We start from the raw sequence: 12,128 nt of genomic DNA on the forward strand, positions 1-12,128 counted from the left end.
TGGTTCCTGACCATTGGTTTCTGGGATCGACAAGGAAGACAGAGTTGTAAGTGGAACACCTGAGGCCATTTTAATATAGGTTGGATGTATATGGACTCTTGGCTTAGTGTGTGTTGATTGCCTTTCAAGCTCTCAGATGGTAAGTACGGTCAAGTACAGTCTCTCATTGAGCCTGTCCCACACATACAGCCTCTCCTTGCCTTCCTCTTCCTGCCTTCACCTCTCACTAAGTCTGTCAGCGAAGGTACATGTGCCTGTGGAGGCCAGAGTGTTCAATGCTAGCTAGGTGTTTTTCTTAATTATTCTTATCCTTATTTTTTAAGACAGGATTTCTCACTGATTGAAAAGTTTGCTGCTAGCAACACTCTGAGATATCCTGTGTCTTCTTTCCCAGTTTACTAGAATGTGCTAGAGTAGTTGACTTTTTTCATGGGTGCTGGAGATCTTGTGTCCTCATGCACATGGGACAAGCAACTTATCAGCTGTCTTTTCCCTATCCTCACAGAGTGTCTCTGTGTACCTTAAGAAGGCTTCAAACGCATCATCAGTTTCCTTCAGCCTCTTGAGTACTGATCTGGATATGTGTGGCATATCCAACTATATCTCTTCTTATTATGATTCTCCATCCCAGACATAAAGAGTTGATTAATATGGTGATTTTTAAATATATTTTTATTAGATATTTTCTTTATTTACATTTCAAATGTTATCCCCTTTCCTAGTTTCTCCTTCGAAAATCTCCTATCCTTCCCCCAACCCCTGCCCTACTTACCAACCTACCCACTCCTGCTTTCTGGCCCTGGCATTTCCCTATACTTGGGCATAGAACCTTCACAGGCCTCTTCTCCCATTGATGACCAACTAGGCCATCCTCGGCTACGTATACAGCTAGAACCACAAGTTCCACCATGTATTTTCTTTGATTGGTGGTTTAGTTCCAAGGAGCTCTGGGGGTACTGGTTAGTTCCTATTGATGTTCCTCCTATGGGGCTTAAGACCCCTTCAACTCCTTGGGTACTTTCTCTAGCTCCTTCATTGGAGACCTTGTGCTCCGTCCAATGGATGATTGTGAGCATCCACTTCTGTATTTGCCAGGCACTGGTAAAGGCCCTCAGGAGACAGCTATATCAGGCTCCTGTCAGCAGGCTCTTGTTGGCATCTGCCATAGTGTCTAGGTTTGGTGGTTGTTTATGGGATGGATCCCCAAGTGGGGCAGTCTCTGGATGGTTGTTCATTCAATCTCTGCTCCAAACTTTGTCACTCCTTCCATGGGTATTTTGTTCCCCCTTCTTTTTTTTTTTTTTTTTTTTTTTGGTTTTGGTTTTTGGTTTTTTGGTTTTTTGAGACAGGGTTTCTCTGTATAGCCCTGGCTGTCCTGGAACTCACTCTGTGACCAGGCCGGCCTCGAACTCAGAAATCCACCTGCCTCTTGTTCCCCCTTCTAAGAAGGATTCTGAGCTACTGGGCTAATATCCACTTATCAGTGCGTGCATATCATGTGTGTTCTTTTGTAATTAGGTTACCTCACTCAACATGATACCCTCCAGATCCATCCATTTGTCTAAGAATTTCATAAATTCATTGTTTTTAATAGCTGAATAGTATCCATTGTGTAAATATACCACATTTTCTGTGTCTATTCCTTTGTTGAGGGATATATGGGTTCTTTCCAGTTTCTGGCTATTATAAATAAGGCTGCTATGAACATGGAGCATGTGTCCTTATTACATGTTGGAGCATATTCTGGATATATGCCCAGGAGTGGTATTGCTGGATCTTCCGGTAGAACTATGTCCAATTTTCTAAGGAACCACCAAACTGATTTCCAGAGTGGTTGTACCAACTTGCAGTCCCACCAGCAATGGAGGAGTGTTCCTCTTTCTCCACATCCTCGCCAGCATGTGCTGTCACCTGAGTTTTTGATCTTAGCTATTCTGGCTTGTGTGAGGTAGAATCTCAGAGTTGTTTTGATTTGCATTTCTAATGATTAAGGATGTTGAACATTTTTTAGGTGCTGCTTAGCCATTCTTCAGTTGAGAATTCTCTGTTTAGCTCTGTACCCCATTTTTTAATAGGGTTATTTGGTTTTCTGGAGTCCAACTTCTTGAGTTCTTTATATATATTGGATATTAGCCCCCTGTAAGATTTAGAACTGGTAAAGATCTTTTCCCAATCTGTTGGTTGCCTTTTGGTCTTATTGACAGTGTCCTTTGAATATGGCGATTTTTTAAGCACAAACATTTTTGCCATGATGTAAAACTGTAGCAACTCTAGGATCACAAAACTTGTATAGACTATGACAATCCAAGACCTCGTGCACACTGGCCATATAAATCTAAATGCTGACAGATTTTCTCTTATTCTTAAAATTCCAAAGGAATCTTTGAGTTTCCTTTGATTTGTCTTGATCTTATCTGATGTGTATCAAGCACCTGTGTGACAAAGGAAAAATTAAGCATGATATCCACCATGAAAAAACTCATTCAAATGGAGGAATGCTGGCATCCATAGTGAGGAAAATTCAAGCAGTACATGAGATGGTTAAGGGGCAACCGAGCAGTTATGATCATTCCTAGGAGCCACAGAAGCCAGTGCTGCCATGCTATGTTTACAAGGAGGAAGTCGGCAAGTGAAAAGAAGGGAACTGAACAGTTATTTTATACAGTATTTGTGAGCCTTTCTTAGGTCTAGAACTGATGGTAGATATCATATGTTCCAGGTAAATAGCTATTTTACACTTGAGAATTGAGTATCTGTTATAAACACCTCCTCATTAGTTGCATGCCTAGTAGATATGATCAGAAAATAAATATTGTGTTGACTTTCTGCAGAGGACACTGAGGTGTAAATAAAGTGGCTTTTCAACTCCCCCTCCTGAAATTATCATAAACAATAGTAGTTACCCCAGGGTCAAATAAACCTCAGCTTTGCATCCTAAAACAAATACTATGTGTGTAAGAGAGCAACAAGCCCAGGGCTGAGAATTTGGCATCTGACACTAAGGCCTATGACTTCGAAGACTATTATGCTTCCTTGATTGTCAAATGATGCAGTCACATGAGAAACTCTAAAATTCCAGAGCTGTGTTTTCATAAACAGTTCTCAACGAGTTGCTTAAAACCCATTATTGCTTGAATATGGCAGCAGTTCAAGAATCTGTCCAAAACATCTGAAATTAAGTGCCACATCAAGTTTTGAGGGACTAAAACGTTTAACTACACATTTCCCTTTAAATATTTCTTTTTCTTTTTCAAAATCAAAGCTAAATTTCCTGAGCTGTGATCAAGAATTTGAGAGTCCAAACAAGCTTATTGCATAGCAAAAAAAAAGCACTCAGAAGACACTTGTAGCTACAGAACCAGAAAGCACTAAACCAACAATATTTGTCTTACTTTGAAGCTGAACAATCCACACGTCAGAGGGAAGTGAAAGCCACCCTAGTGGGGAAGAAAATGATATAACGTTAGCACAAAGAGGTTTGTGATTCAAGATGTGAGGATTCAAAGAATGTTTTCTCTTCGCACCATATTTACAGATGTATTGTGACAAATTACCTCCTCCTATACCTCATTTCATGAATTGCTTCTCCACTAAATATATTTAGTCATTTCTCCTTCCTGTTTACTCACTAAAACCATTTCAATTGCAATCTTCAACCCGTAGAAAATTTTTGTTTGTTTGTTTGTTTGTTTTTTGAAAAAGGGTTTCTCTGTATAGCCCTGGCTGTCCTGGAACTCACTCTGTAGACCAGGCTGGCCTCAAACTCAGAAATCCGCCTGCCTCTGCCTCCCGAGTGTTGGATTAAAGGCATGCACCACCACGCCCAGCTTTTTTTCTTTTGTTTGAACCTGTAGAAAAATTTCTACATTAAACATTTCTCTTGTTTTAAAAAAAAAATGGACAAAATACTTAAAGAGACAGGGCAGAGGAGAGAGCCTTCAGCTGACCTGGAAAACGAGGATTCTCCTAAAGTGCCAGGGAAGGACAAGCTCGCTCCTTAATTGAGTAGGCCATAAGCATGGGTTTGGAGAACATGCTCTTCTCCATTTCTGGCCTACTGAGCTGTGCATTCTTCATGGTCAAACATTTGTTCAACTGGCCATTCCCAGTACAAAGCATCTCCGACCGCTTATCAGTACTTAGGCAGTTCATTCACAATACTCTTAATGCTCCACAGTGAAGTTATAAACTATTTGTCAACTTAACTGATGAACAGCTATCCAAAGTAAGCATCATTTCTAAATGTTAGCATTTTTATTAGTAGACTATAAAACATGTTACTTAATCCAAAAATACAGTACATGGCTGGCCACAGTGTGACTTCATCAAATCTGCTGAAGACCGCAAAGAACAAAGAATGCTGCAGAGTCTACCTTTTGCATTCCGCCTGCCCAGTGCATCTTACCTCCCTGTTTCTTAGATTGGGTTTTATACCAACATCTCCCTTATTTCTCAGGCTTTCAGAATCATCCAGAATTACATTTCCTTCTTTCTTGGGACTCCAGCTTGTAGGTTCAGCCTGCATAATTTCATAAGCCAGTTCTTCATCATACATACTAAGGGAAACATAAATATAAAAGAAATGGAAATAAATGAAAGTATCTCCTGATACACTCCCAGAACTGAGGCCAAGATTCCAGGCAGCCTTTCACTAGGCTATAGATGCAGGAACTTTACTCCTATTGCCCAGGTCTATGAACAGACACATCAGACTTGTATTCTTAGTACTATCTGATCTAGCCTCTTCCTATCCTCCTCTGTTCCTCTTTAGACAATCTCACCCCTTGGATTTGATGATATCTTGTAAACATCCTCATCTGAGAGCATTTGGACACCAGAAAGGATAGCTACAACACCTCCATAAAATATGAATTCCCTTACTAATAGGCCTTGCTCTTCCTTCCCTCTCACCAGTCAGATGCTCTGGCTACTTGAGAGACTATTTTTTTCTTGACCATCACTTGTTATTTCTTTGCTTTGAATCTAAAACCATAATGCTAAGTCCCTCTGTACCCTAGTCTAATGCCAAACTACCCTAGAAGTCTAAATTCTCTTGGACTCCTGAAAGACGATCGTGTGTTCAACCATTACCTTTGTACTGAAATGGCATCTGAATAAATATCTAGTTACTTGAGCTGTGCCCTTGTCAGTCTCTCAGTACCTTGCAGGGGAGGACTGCATCTTCCCCTTTCCATCCTAGCCTATATGTCTATATGCAGAGATCCTGATCTGAAACCTTTCACGTGCTCATAAATATTTGCTAAATAAGTAGATCCCTAAATCCTACAGCACACTCTTTCTAATATCATCCCAGTCATACCCTAAGGTCCCTTCAGGACCTTTAGCGCCTGATTACCAACTGTGATGGTTTGCATATGCTTGGCTTAGGGAGTGGCACTCTTAGAAAGTGTGGCCCTGTTGGAGTAGGTGTGTCACTGTGGGTGTGGGCTATAAGACCTTCATACTAGCTGCCTGGAAGTCAGTATTCTACTAGCAGCCTTCAGATGAAGATATAGAACTCTCAGCTCTGCCAGCACCATGTCTGCCTGGATGCTGTCATGCTTCTGCCTTGATGACAATGGACTGAACCCCTAAACCTGTAAGCCAGCCCCAATTAAATGTTGTCCTTTATAAGATTTGCATTGGTCATGGTGTCTGTTCACAGCAGTAAAACCCTAACTAAGACATCAACCATCCTTACTTCATGGATTCCTCCATCACTTCCCATTGGAAAACACAGATATTTGCATGACAATTTATAACTAGCAAAATTATAGTTATGAAGTATCAACAAAAGTAATTTTATGATTGGGGTCACCACAACATAAGGAACTTGTATTTAAAAGGTCCAGCATTAGGAAGGTTAAAAACCACTGTCCTAGATTATAATATCTCTTGTCTACATATGTTTTTCTTTGTCCTTTTTTGGGGGGGAGTGGGGGTCAGGATCCACTGTGGGATAGCCTACAACTATGCTTCAAATCCCAGGGATGATGGAATTGACAGTATGAGTTGCCTTTGTTACTAGAATCTGATAGTAATTAAAGTGTGCCAACTGTTAACTATAAGCATTACCTCTGCTTAAAGAACAAACCACAGGTAGCCACTGATCTTAGAACAAAGACCTTCAGACCCAACTGTAATTGAACTCATAGGCCAAGGAACAGTCTAAGTCAGCGAGATTTATCATGTGCCATCCCTTCAGTGGCAACCCACTGCAAGCCATGCTTACTTCATGTTCCCCAAGGCCCTGATTTATAAACTACTTATAAAATGAACTATAGCATACTAAGGACTTTGTATCTTCTTCAAAAAACAGTGGCTCATATTTTACAAACCTCTGGGATTTCCTGATGCTTTGCATTGTGAGTGTCAGGCTGACAGAGGTTGCTATTGAGCCTTCTTTTGTTTGGCATGGTAAAGGCCTTCCCTGACACCTTTCTCTTGGTAAATAAACTTAATCATAATAATGATCACATTTTATGTGAATGCATAGATCAGATATTACCCATAAATCAGCAATATTGCATACTTTTCAAGTTTGGCTATTTCAAATGCATCAAACACACACACACACACACACACACACACACAAAATTTGATTAGTGTTGAAAATGTAACATGGTAATGAAAGTTGAAAAGACTATTTAGGTAATGAAGCCATGAAGCTGATTAAAAGCATTTTGAGAGGGCTGGTGAGATGGCTCAGTGGGTAAGAGCACCCGACTGCTCTTCCGAAGGTCCGGAGTTCAAATCCCAGCAACCATGTGGTGGCTCACAACCACCCATAATGAGATCTGATGCCCTCTTGTGGTGCATCTGAAGATAGCTACAGTGTACTTACATATAATAAATAAATAAATAAATCTTTAAAAAAAGCATTTTGAGGTTAAAAATCATAAGGACTTAATCCTTGACATCATTAAGACTGTATTTTTTCTATGTTATTTTTGTTCTAAGACCAAATACAGTTTTAGATCCCAAGCAAAATTTAGGTCTAAGGTAGCTTGGGGATTAAAGAACAGATGGGAAACCAAGAGTTCAAAACTGGAACATTATCCAACCTCTGATGTGCTGTCTGATACTTAAAACATTGCTCTTTCAACTCTAAAATGAGTTGATTTGACAAAATAGTCCAGTTAGCAATGCCAAAGCTATTTTGGAGTTGTCCTATTCAGGGTTTCTTTAGACACCTCAGGGATAACAGAATTGAAAGCTCATATATGGAGAAACTATTGTTGACTTCAACTTATAATTTGATTTAAAAAAAAAAGGAACAAGACAATGGCTCAGTGGGTAAAGTTTTTATTGAGTGAGTGAGTATAAGGACCTAAGTTCAGATTGCCTATCTACATGTAAAACCTGGATGTTGTGACCTAATGCTGTTACCCCTGTACTGGTAGGAAGATAGCAAACATCGATGGATCTTTAGGACTTGCTGGGTAGTCAGTCCACAGAAATGAAGTGTCAAGTTCAGGGAGAGATCCTGTCTTAAAAAGTAAGTTGGAAGCTGGGTGGTGGTGGCACTTAGGAAGCAGAGGCAGGCAGATTTCTGAGTTCAAGGCCAGCCTGGTCTACAAAGTGAGTTCCAGGACAGCCAGGGCTATATAGAGAAACCCTGTCTCAAAAAAAAAAAAAAAAAAAAAAGTTAAGTTGGAAAAGGATTGAGAAATATACAGGAAGATAACCTATGGCCTTTACACATGCACACAAGGGCTAGCACACCACACACACACACACACACACGCTCCACATACACACCACATACATCCCACATACACACAAAAAGAATAGAAAATGGTTGCTCGGGGCACTGGAGAGATGGCTCAGTGGTTAAGAGCACTGACTGCTCTTCTGAAGGTTCCTGAGTTCAAATCCCAGCAACCACATGATGGCTCACAACCATCCATAATGAGATCTGACTTCCTCTTCTGGTATGTCTGAAGACAGCTACAGTGTACTTACATATAATAATAAATAAATCTTTAACAAAAAAAAAAAAGGAAAAAGAAAATGGTTGCTCTTATATAGTGCATGTAGTATACCTTACTGGGAATAATCCAAATTTTAGAAACAATCAAGGATTCTGCTGACCTACGTGCTGAGTATTTGGTAAGCTATTAAGATGTTTTGAGGCTTGGTTTTCTCGTCTTGCAGGTAACAAAATAACCTGGGACTTTGAAGAGGGTAGAAGTTACGCATATGTACATAGTATAAAATCACTAACAAAGGCATAGTTACATCTCAGAGATAGAAAATAATTCTCACTAATATGATGTCAAACCATTGAGCTGCAGTGAAGTGTCTAAACTTACTAAAAGTTGGAAAAGGATTGAGGAATTTACCAGAAGACAAAAAATAGGGCTGAAAAAGAAATAGAGCTGCTTGTCATGGGTGACTAGGACTTACGTGGCTTTCAGATTATGTTCCTAGGTTTAATTTTGTTGTACCCTGAGAACCACAGATGGACAAAGGGACTTGGTGTCATTAAGAAGAAATCGTAGCAATATAAACAAAATACATAGTTTCACCTATCACAATTATACTCTGCAAATGTGAGTCTCATCACAAACCAAGCTTACCAGGTGTACTGGCTAGTTTTGTGTCAACTTGACACAGCTGGAGTTATCACAGAGAAAGGAGCTTCAGTTGAGGAAATGCCTCCATGAGATCCAACTGTAAGGCATTTCCTCAATTAGTGATCAAGGGGGAAAGGCCCCTTGTGGGTGGGACCATCCCTGAGCTGGTAGTCTTGGTTCTATAAGAGAGCAGGCTGAGCAAGCCAGGGAAAGCAAGCCAGTAAAGAACATCCCTCCATGGCCTCTGCATCAGCTCCTGTTCCCTGACCTGCTTGAGTTCCAGTCCTGACTTTTTTCAGTGATGAACAGCAATGTGGAAATGTAAGCTGAATAAACCCTTTCCTCTCCAACTTGCTTCTTGGTCATGATGTTTGTGCAGGAATAAAAACCCCGACTAAGACACCAGGTCACTTGTCTGATAACAAACACCACCTCCTTTATTCTGTCTGCTCCAGTTCAGTTTGACCTACTAGTCACTGTCAGACTGAATCAATCACCTGAATCAAAAGTCTAATGACAAGGCAATCAATACGCAACACCTATCCTGGGCCTGGTCTATCTCCCTGGCACTCCTTTCATAACTCCCTGCTATTCTTAAGGACCCTAGAATTCAAGTTTAAAGATAAAAAATCCAAACAAAACAAAACAGCAAACCAACAACAACAAAGCCACTCCCAATGTGAAGTTTTTCTAGTTTGCCAAGCAAATAATGAATGTTGGGTGAGCAGGCCTCACAAAGACTAATTACATAAGGCTAAGCCTCTCTTACTTCAACAATAGTCCAGATACAACTTAATAAAGCTTAGAGTTGTTAAAAGGATGAGGCTTCATCTAACCCAACCATGTATTTGATGAAGCTAGATTGCAGAACAGAACATCCAAGTAATTTATCCATGTTTACAAAATACAGAGAGATGAAAACCTAAGTTAGAATTATCTCCATAATTCCTCAGTAAAAACCCCTGCAAAAGAACGATGCTGCATGCCCAGTTCTCTTCAGCCATAGTGCTGAATCAGAGGAATACTTCTTCCCCATTTCCATCTCTGCACTTATGCCCTCTGCTACTTTTGAGTTGCACAACTAAATTTATGAATATAGTTGAAACTTAACATAAGTTGTATGGAGATTTGAAAACTGCATTTAGGTATTCAGTGGACTGTTCTATAATTCACAGGTTGTTGGGTTTTTTTTTTTAATAATCTGTTTGGAAGACAAGCAGATATGCTTAATGAAATACAGAGGATCTATACTTCTTGTCTTGAATAATGTTATTGTAAAGAAGTGGGGATCTGAGCGGGTGGGGGCACAGTGTTGGGGAGGAGAAAGGCAGCTTCTTCCACTTTGTTTTTCACGTCATCCAGGAAGTCAGCTTGACAGGGTTTCATGTGATGGAACTATCCTGGTGACCACTGACAATCACCTCGTGCACACTAGAGTGGGTCTGATGGTATGCTGACTGCTTCAATTGCCAATGTAAGTCTAAGGTTGTGCTTTCAGGCAAGGAGCCAATACAAAGGCTTTGTCCGCCACAGTTCTCATGCTGCTCTGGACTCATCATCACTTTGCAAACTAACCGTGAAGATCAAGAGTGTTGTCTCTGTGCTGAGCTATACTGGCACACTTTGAAGCCTGCTTGAATCTACCTTCACAAAACTTCAGTGTCGAACACTGTGAATCACTCCCAAGGAGTTTTATAACCCCTCTTTCTATTTTCAGGGACCTTTGCAAATGACATCATTTAGTTTCACTTTATATTAGTTGGAAGTTAAATGTTGTAAATAAGAGAATGAAAAGTGATTCGAAACTCCAGATCATTACAAAGAATCCGTTTCCAGATTAGGAGATGACTTCTATGGGGTTCCATGATGTGCTTCAAAAGAGTATAAATGTCACTATTGAGTAAGCAGAGATATCCATATGACCCTCAGTAAAATGCTTGTCTTCCTTATTTGCAGATATGGCTACAAGACAGGAACATACAGAGAATGGTGAACAGCTAATAACATAGTTCTCGAGCCATACAAACAGACTTCCATGTTGGCTCAATTACCTAACTGTCTAGGTGGAACCTGTGGGGAAAACAATCCTCCTTTGAATGAGATTTCAAATGATGCTTTTCCCCACTGGGCTATGCACATCACCATAAACCTTCTACTTTAACTCAGACGGATGCTCACGCCGATAGTAACATCTTGACGCACACCTTCAAATGAATTTGTTCTAAATAATACATCAAGAACCTAAGAACTCACATCTTAAGCTATTTTTTTAAAGTATATTGTGAAGTACAAAGCACAAAAAAAAGCAGCCATGTTGCCTGACATTTGAATAGAATGTCTATTAAACTAAAAAGATTTTTTTTCCTGGACAAGTATAGAAGTGAATTTCTGATCTGGGGTTTGAGCATCATAAAAACTTTCTTGTCTTTAGATCTCAGTTCAAAGACAGAAAGCTGTGTCTGGTGTGCCATGGCCAACAGAGATCCACAGCAGTTCCTCTGTAAGAAATAACGGAAAGAAATGCATAGTTCACTGGCAGACTACCAGCCCTGGAACAGTGGCCACAACAGTGTCTCCCAAGTAGTGTTAAGTACAGGATCTGTAAGGTAATTGTGGATCTCTGGAGAGAACAATTTGCTACTTCTTAAGAGAATGCCTACAGGTCATAAAGCAGCTTTGGAAAGGTTCAAAACCTGCTCATGAGCTTTAAAGTATAATGTGGAAGTTCAAGATAAAAAGGTGAAGGGAAGGCATTCTGTGGTTTGACAGATACTTATAAAACTCCATTGTATCTGGATACCGAAAAATTTGTGTCTTTCCCTCAAGAACAGGTGTCTAACCGATTATTGCTAACATTACAAGAAAACTTAAAAGCATCTACCAAAGATGCAGTCATGGGGAAAGGCCCTTTCTTAGTCTCTGCATGACATGTCTCAGAAAGCTTTTTTAAAACTCCATGCCTTTGCCTGTTAGAATATCACATTAAAAAAAAAAAAACTGTTGCTTGTACAGTCAGCATCCCCCCTTTTAAATTACAGTTGCTTTAAAATGGACTAGTTTGTGAGTTCTATGCATGAATAGATTGCATCTTAGAACTCCCACTCAGTACTAAGAAATGACCCTGGCCTATAACTTCTGGTCAAGTTGCTAAACTTAAAAACTGACTCACCCATGGCAATGTATGTAAAACATCAATAGATCCTCCAGCTATTCTGACATTATCAGCAGTGCTCATGGGCTAAGTGCATATGGGAAATTCTATGACAGGTGGAAAACTCCCTTTTAGGCTCCATGATTGCTTTGTTAGAATCAATGAACGCCAAAACGATTCCCTGAGTTATCGCTGACTACAAACAGCTTATTAGACAATTTCAAATTATAGAACAATTTCTAGAAACATGAGTCACATCATGCTATATCCATGTGGTATAAAGTGCCAGCAGATGTAGTAAGGCTGACAACAGTTCAGAGGTGCCCATCAAAATAAGGCCTTATGACAGTGATAGTTTCCCAGGACTTCTATCACATCCCAGATCACAAAGACCCAAC

General features: G+C 40.0%; 1 long non-coding RNA gene across 1 annotated transcript in view; it reads right to left on the reverse strand.

The window, feature by feature from the left end:
* Nucleotides 1-1,313: 1,313 nt before the first annotated feature.
* The window catches only part of Gm15614 (predicted gene 15614), a 76,203-nt gene continuing 65,388 nt past the window's right edge, over nucleotides 1,314-12,128 (reverse strand). The window contains exons 3-4 of the long non-coding RNA NR_168094.1: nucleotides 3,393-3,437; nucleotides 1,314-2,432 (exon numbers count right to left, since the gene is read on the reverse strand). This is a non-coding gene — a long non-coding RNA (predicted gene 15614). The remainder of the gene's footprint in view (nucleotides 2,433-3,392; nucleotides 3,438-12,128) is intronic.

This window comes from Mus musculus, chromosome 5, assembly GCF_000001635.26.
Source record: "Mus musculus strain C57BL/6J chromosome 5, GRCm38.p6 C57BL/6J".
In the NCBI taxonomy this organism is placed as follows: domain Eukaryota; kingdom Metazoa; phylum Chordata; class Mammalia; order Rodentia; family Muridae; genus Mus; species Mus musculus.